Here is an 8,025-nt window from a genome sequence, read left to right as displayed (position 1 = left end):
CAATGGCCAGAAATAGCTTAAGTGTCCATCAACAGATAGACAGATGAACATGTTGAAGTATAACTATTCAAAGGAATACTAGACAACAATAAAAAGGGAATGAATTATTCGTACATGCAATAACATAAATAAATCTCAAAAAGTATATTGAATGAAAGAAGCCAGATACCAAAAATGTATGTGCCATTTGGGTCATTTATATGAAGTTCTAGAACAAGTAAGACTCAGTGATGGTGTTAAAAATCAGATCAGTGTTTGTTTCTGGATAACATATGTATTGACTAAAAAGATGCATGAATTCCAGCACTTTGGGAGGCGAGCCAGGGAGATTGCTTAAGCCCAGGAGGATCACTTGAGCCCAGGAGGATCACTTGAGCCCAGGAGTTCAAGACCAGCTTGGGCAACATAGTGGGAGCCTGTCTCTACAAAAAAGAAAAAAAAAATGCATGAAGAAAATGTCTGAGGTACTGGAAGTGTTTTCTATCTTGGTGTGCATGGAGGTGGCAGCATGTGGATGTGGAACACATGAGTGTACATGCATAGGCAATTTGTCATGCTGCAATTAATTTTTACTTATTTAATTTTGTACTTTATTGAGTGCTTCAATTTTAAAAGTCCAATTTTTAAAAATGGCTAAAGCTAAGAGAGACGGTAGAAGAAGCTGTGGGAGCCATCTTTACCAAGATGCTGGTTCAAGTCACAAGCCTTTCCAAGGTAGAGGATTTGGAGAAAGTAGCCAGTGAGGTCCACAGCTGACTCTCGAAAATGGCTATAATTGGAGAGAAGGGAGCCAGGCATGAGAAGGGCAGCCAGTTAGATGAGAGGAAAGTCCAGATAGAGTATATGCCAGTGAAGCAATAGACAGGGAGAGTTTTGAAGCAGGTTGATGGTGTTGAATGCAATACAGTGGTCTAGAAGGATAGGGACAAACATCACTATCTCAGATACTGTCCTATGTCTCTGAGGTGCTTTCCACCAACACCTCCATATTCTCCTTATGGGAGGTAGCCTGGTCATGCCTTCCTTAAGGGCAATTTAGAATATGTCAATGCTTAAAAAAAAAAAAAAAAAACCTGGGTGCAGTGGCTCATGCCTGTAATCCCAGCACTTTGGGAGGCCAAAGTGAGTGGATCACTTGAGATCAGAAGTTCAAAACCAGCCTAACCAGCATGGTGAAACATCGTCTCTACTAATAATACAAAAAGTTAGCTGGGCATGGTGGTGAGCACCTGTAATTCCAGCTACTCAGGAGGCTGAGACAGAAGAATCTCTTGAACCTAGGAGGTGGAGTTTGCAGTGAGCCAAGATCCTACCACTGTACTCCAGAGCCAGACTCTGTCTTAAAAAAAAAAAAAAAAAAAAAAAAAAAAAAAAAAAAAAAGACTAACTTACATTCTGCTCCAGGAATTTTTCCTACAGAAATTACTAAATGTGGGCACAAACATTTCTGTACCTCACTGCAATAATAATAACAGCTAATTTGTGCTGAGTGCTTTGCATGTATTATCTCATTTTATCATCAGAAAAGCTCAGTGAGATCAATGCTAATTTTATACTTATGTTTAAAATGAGGAAACTGAGGCATAAGGGGGTTGAGTGACTTATCAAAGACACACCATATTTGGGAAAGTTTGGACTTAGCTCTGATCTTTCCGACATAGAGCCTCTGCTCTCAAAGGTGAAATCAGTCAAATCAAATGTCAAAAAATATAAGGTTAGTATCAATTATGGTATATCCAGCAGCCAAATTATTGCTTTGGCATATATTTCTTTCCCACTAGATCAGCTTTGTGAGGATGGGGACTTTGTCTGGCTTTTTCTTCAATGCTTAAAACAGTGCTTTAAGCTACTGACACACAGGAGACGTTCAAAAACTATTTGTTAAATGAAGAAATAAGCCTATATAATGAAATACTGTGAATTTTTTTTTTCTTTTGAGATGCAGTCTTGCTCTGTTGCCCAGGCTGGAGTGCAGTGGCACAATCTTGGCTCACTGCGACCTCTGCCTCCCCGGTCCAAGCAATTCTCTTGCCTCAGCCTCCTGAGTAGCTGGGATTAAAGGCTACCACCACCATACCCAGCTAATTTTTATATTTTTAGTAGAGACACAGTTTCACCATATTGGTCAGGCTGGTCTTGATGACCTCGAACTCCTGACCTCAGGTGATCCACCCATCTCGGCCTCCCAAAGTGTTGGGATTACAGTGGTGAGCCACCATGCCTGGCCTATGAAATTATTAAAAATAATGTTTTCAAAGTATAATGACATGAAGGAAATACTTAGGTTAGTAGGATTATGGTAACATAAGTAGAAAGGAAAATGTAACAATAAATATATAATACAGTCCCAATTTTGCTTATTTATTATGTATAGAAAAAAAAAAGCTTAAGGAAATATACCAATCTATTAACTGGGGTGATATTTCAGCAGTAGAAAAATGGCTGATTTGCATTTTCTTTTTTATACTTTTTTCTCTGCTTTTTAAATTTTCTATAGTGAACTTACAGAGTTACTTTCAGGGTATGAAAGAAGTAATATTATTTATGACTAGCATGGCTGGAGGAGGATGATCTGCAATTTCTGCTTAGCTGAGCTGTCCCCAGCTGAGCTGGACACCCCATTCCTTTGACAAACAGTTGGGAGGCCCCACCAGATGCCTGGGGCAGGTATACAGTGATACAGGATTCAATGAGGAAGAAGAGACATGGCATCCAGAAGACAGCATCTAATCACTGTAGCCTTTGTTTCCGATAATAATCATATAACTTTGGTGGACTAAGTGCTCAAAGAGGAAAAGGATGAGGAGTTATGGCTGGGGTCAGGATCGGACATGACAGCAGGAAGAAGATGTCCTGAGGTGGGTGGTGGTTTTGAAAAGGAGCCAACAGGCTTAGTACCTGGGAGCCTGTGAATTAAACTGACAAGAGACAGATTAGCAGGAGAAAAAGTGTTTATTTGTATGCATAAGGGAGCCAACACAAAAAGTAGGTACCATGCTAGATGCTAAAAGTTAGAGGCCTATACAAGAAGATTACCAACTTACAATGGTTTGACTTATGATTTTTTAACTTTAAAATGATACAAAAGTGATGCACATTCAGTGGAAACTGAACTTCAGATTTTAAATGTGGATCTTTTCCTGGGCTAGTGATGTGCAGTGCAATAGCCTCTCTCGGTGCTGGACAGTGGCAGCCAGCTCCAGCTCCCAATAAGCTATGAGGTCAGCATAAACAACAGAAACGCTATTGCCAGATGATTCTATCAGAGGTGTTCAAGCCAGAGCAACTCCATCTTGAATAGGAGCTGGGTAAAATGAGGCTGAGACTTAACTGGACTGCATTCCCAGATGGTTAAGGCATTCTAAGTCACTGGATGAGACAAGAGGTGGGCACAAGATACAGGTCATAAAGACCTTGCTGATAAAAGAGTTTGTAGTGAAGAAGCTGGCCAAAACCAAGATGGTCACGAGACTGACCTCTGGTCATCCTCACTGCTGCAGTCCCACAAGCACCTTGACAATTTACAGATGTCGTAACAACGTCAGGAAATTACCCTATATGGTCTGAAAAGGGAAGGCATGAATAATCTATACCTTGTTTAGCATATTATCAAGAAATAACCATAAAAATGGGCAACTAGCAGCCCTCAGGGCTTCTCTCTCTATGGAATAGCCATTATTACTGTTATTTATTTAATATTTTAATATGGAAAAATATTAACAGTACATTTTGGTCTGAAATGGTCCCTCTGCTGAAATGGTAGGTGCTAGCTGTAATTCTGGCTTTAAAACCAAAACCCCAAATATTTAATAAATAAAAATTAGAGGCTAGGTGAGGTGGCTCACACCTGTAATCCCAGGAGTTTGCAAAGCTGAGGCAGGCAGATCACAAGGTCAAGAGATCAAGACTAGCCTAGCCAACATGGTGAAACCCTGTTTTTACTAAAAAATAAAAAAATTAGCCACCACATGTGGTGGCATGTGCCTATCGTGTCAGGTCCTCGGGAGGCTGAGGCAGGAGAGTCGCTTGAACCTGGGAGGCAGAGGTTGTGGTGAGCCAAGATCGCGACATTGCACTCCAGCCTGGGTAACGAGTTAAACTCCATCTCAGGGCGGGGAATAAAAAGGCAACTGGGTGACCAGCAAGGAGGGAGGATGCAGAGAAGTCACCCATCTTTCTCCCCAGAGCTTAAAGTGACCCTATGGCATGGTGGGGAGCGGGTCCTGGTGGTGACAAGGGGTAGGTCCTCGGCTTTATGCATTAATCTGGGAGGCAGCTGGAATAATGGTTCAGTCAGTCTCAGGATGGTTGTTACTGAGGAATGGGTGGCCGTTGGCTAGGGGCCGGCTCTTTGCTCCTCTCCCGGCTACAGCCGACTTCTCCTCTGAGCTCTCTGTTTCTTCACGGCCACTTTGTTCATCTACTACCGGCTTTCCAGTTATGAACTTGTGGGCCATGCGCACAGTGAGGCAGGCCCAGAAGATATGCAGCAGCTGTAGAACTCCCATTATGGAACTGAAGAGGTAATAGCCAAAGAAGGCAGGATAGAGCTCCAGTGGGTATAGTCAGGTAATGATGAAAACAATGGCGAAGACGATGAAGATATTGTTGCAGGTGTTCTTCCATCCCACATAGTTAAACATCTTGGCTGATGCTAGCAGATAATCAGAAGAGTCATGCAGAGCCATGATGGGAGTCCCAGCTCGGATGTAATTGGCAAACCAGGAGAAGTTGAGGAAGATGATGGTGGCCACATGGTGGATCATCTGTTTCTTGAAATCTTTTCGCTTGACGTCAGAGGCAATGCTGAAGAGCAGGGACCAGTAGAAGGAAAGTTCAACCATGTAGGACCAATACTGGCAAGGGATAGAGCTCTGTATGGGATATCCCTCCCAAGCTGTCTTCCTGTCATAGAACCAGGGTTTATCCCCAGTGATGGCTATGCCGGCAATGAAGGCAATCAGGTAAAATGTGAATCTCCAACTGGCTTCTTGGAACTTCTTGAGGAGATTAGGCCGGTTGCAGTGGTGGTGGAGCCTGCTCTGCCGGGACAGAAACTCCATCTCTGCCTCCTTGGGCTGCTTGCCACTGCTCAAGTAGAAATGTTCCAAGATGGTGTTGGGAGGTGCCCACAGCTGAGTTTTCTCAGCTGTTTATGTTCAAGAGGGCAGCCAGTGGTATAGCCACATTCAGCTCAAAGAATTATAGAGTGATGAGGAAGAGCAGGCCGAGCTTGGTGGCTCACATCTGTAATCCCAGCACTTTGGGAGGTGGATGTGGGCAGATCACGAGGTCAGGAGTTTGAGACCAGCCTGGCCAACATGGTGAAACCCCGTCTCTACTAAAAATACAAAAATTAGCTGGGCGTGATGGCAGGTGCCTGTAATCCCAGCTACTCGGGAAGCTGAGGCAGTAGAATCTGAACCTGGGAGGCAGAGGTTGCAGTAAGCTGAGATCATGCCACTGCACTCCAGCCTGGGTAACAGAGCAAGACTCCATCTCAAAAAAAGAAAAGAAAAGAATGATGAGGAAGAGCAAGGCCAGGGGCAGCATGATATTGAGGTTTGAGGCTTTGGCGTAGACACTTCCATCTCTATCTTCTAAATCAGCCCAGGTCAAGTTCACAGGCAGCCAAAGACATTCCCACTGGAAGTAATCATACAAGCTCTGGAGCATTTGGTGGCAGCGCTGGTGGGATCTGCTCTGTCTGCCCAGGTGGTTGCTCTGAGGCCCCTCGCCCTGGCTCCCCTGCTGCTCTCCTCCCCCCCGCCTGCCTGTGCAGTCCTGCCCCACCTGAGCCCAGCCAAGAAAGGGAGTAACCATTCTTTTATTCCTTTACTTTCCTAAAAAACTCGCTTTCACTTTATGGACTCGCCCTGAATTCTTTCCTTCGTGAGATCCAAGAACCCTCTCTTGGGGTCTCGATTGGGACCTCTTTCCTGTAACAATTTTGCCCAACTTGTAGGCCAAGGTAAGTGCTCTAAACACATCTAGGGCAGGCTAGGCTAAGTTGATGTTTGGTAGGTTAGGTGTGTTAGATGCATTATTGACTTATGATATTTTAAATTTATGATGGTGAGATCGTTAATACTGAATGTCAACTTGATGGGATTGAAGGCTGCAAAGTATCAATCCTGGGTATGTCTGTGAGGGTGTTGCCAAAGGAGATTAACATCTGAGTCAATGGGCTGGAAAAGGCAGACCCACCCTTAATCTGGGTGGGCACCATCTAATCAGCTGCCAGTGCGGCCAGGATATAAAGCAGGCAGAAAAACGTGAAAAGACCAGACTGGCTTAGCCTCCCAGCCTACATCTTTCTCCCATGCTGGATGCTTCCTGCCCTCAAGCATCGGACTTCAAGTTCCTCAGCTGTGGGATTCAGACTGGCTTCCTTGCTCCTCAGCTTGCGGATGGCCTATTGTGGGATCTTGTGATCATGTGAGTTTAATACTCCTTAATAAACTCCTGGTTGGTTGCCATGTCCAGGCTGGTGGCTCTGTGGCAGTGGCAGCAGCTGAATTTCAGCACCAGGCATGGCTTGAGCACAGAGGAGCGTGCCTCTAGGACAATATACATCTCCATTTCATGATATTCCAATTTATACAGATAAGGATATATTCCACATGGTAGTTGAAGTACCACACTGGTCTAATGCAAAAATGGAGATTGCTACAAAGGACCCTTTAAACCCCATTAAACAAGATGTGAAAAAAGAAAAACTTCATTCTGTTTCTAATTTGTTCCCCTATAAAGGATATATCTGGAACTATGGTGCCTTCCCTGAGACTTGAGAAGACCCAGGACACAATGATAAACATACTGACTGTTGTGGTGACAATGACCGAGTTGATGTGTGTGCAATTGGAAGCAAGGTATGTACAAGACATGAAATAATTGTGAACGGTCTAGGCATATTGGCTATGATTGATGAAGGGGAAATCGACTGGAAAGTCACTGGCATTAATGTGGATGATCCTGATACAACCAATTATAATGATATCAATGAGGTCAAAAGACTGAAACCTTTCTTGCCAGAAGGAACAGCTTCCCCATCCCCAGCAGCTTAGAAACTGCTGTGGACTGGTTTAGACGGTATAAGGTTCCTGATGGAAGAGCAGAAAATGAATTTGCTTTTAATGCAGAATTTAAAGATAAGGGCTTTGCAATGGATATTAAAAGCACTCATGACCACTGGAAAGCATTATGACTAAGAAAACAAGTGGAAAAGGAATCAGTTGCATGAATACAACTGTGTCTGAAAGCCTCTTCAAGTGTGATCCTGATGCTACCAGAGCCATTGTGGATGCTTTACCCTCACCCAGTGACTCTGCCTGCACAGTACCAACAGATGTGGATACATGGTTCCATCGCCAGAAAAACTAATGCGATTTCTCTGGAATACAAGCTGATATTGCTCTATCGTATTCATCTGGATGTATTAGATGTGGAAGTAATAGCTTTTCACAGCTTTAAATTTGTAGAACTCATCTAACTAAAGTAAATTCTGCTGTGACCAATCTCATATACTCAAAGTTATTCATCCAAAGCATTTTTCATATATCAACTAAGATAACTTTTAGCACATGCTTAAATATCAAAGCATTTGTCATCTGGAAGTCACTTGTGAATAGATGTGCAAGGCGAGCACATATTGAATGCATATGTTACCATATGTTAGGTAATAAGATTATTTTGCTGGAAAAAAATTAATTCCCATGTATATGTACATGGAATATATATATATATATATATATATATATATATATATATATATATATATATATTTCTATCAGTTCTGTCCCTCTGGAGAACCCTGACTAATACAGATTTTGGTACTAGGAGTGGTTCTAGAGGAATAGAATATTAAGGATAGAGTTTTTTCGTTGGTTTGGGAGTTTCTGGAGTTGGCTGCTTAATATGATTAGACCCCAAAATGCAAAGGACTCTAGTATGGAGAACACTGATAGACCTTGGTGTGGACTGTTTAGAGAGTTAGGCAAAATAATTGCATTTGACACTCCTGAT

General features: G+C 42.8%; 2 pseudogenes; one reads left to right on the top strand and one right to left on the bottom strand.

The window, feature by feature from the left end:
• Positions 1 to 4,289: 4,289 nt before the first annotated feature.
• LOC104653197 (ceramide synthase 2-like) lies at positions 4,290 to 5,676 on the bottom strand (annotated as a pseudogene).
• Positions 5,677 to 6,478: 802 nt separating this feature from the next.
• Positions 6,479 to 7,645, top strand: LOC104653196 (inorganic pyrophosphatase-like; annotated as a pseudogene).
• Positions 7,646 to 8,025: the final 380 nt, after the last annotated feature.

This window comes from Saimiri boliviensis, chromosome 2 (assembly GCF_048565385.1).
Source record: "Saimiri boliviensis isolate mSaiBol1 chromosome 2, mSaiBol1.pri, whole genome shotgun sequence".
NCBI classification, from domain to species: domain Eukaryota; kingdom Metazoa; phylum Chordata; class Mammalia; order Primates; family Cebidae; genus Saimiri; species Saimiri boliviensis.
This window is presented reverse-complemented; position numbering and strand designations above follow the sequence as displayed.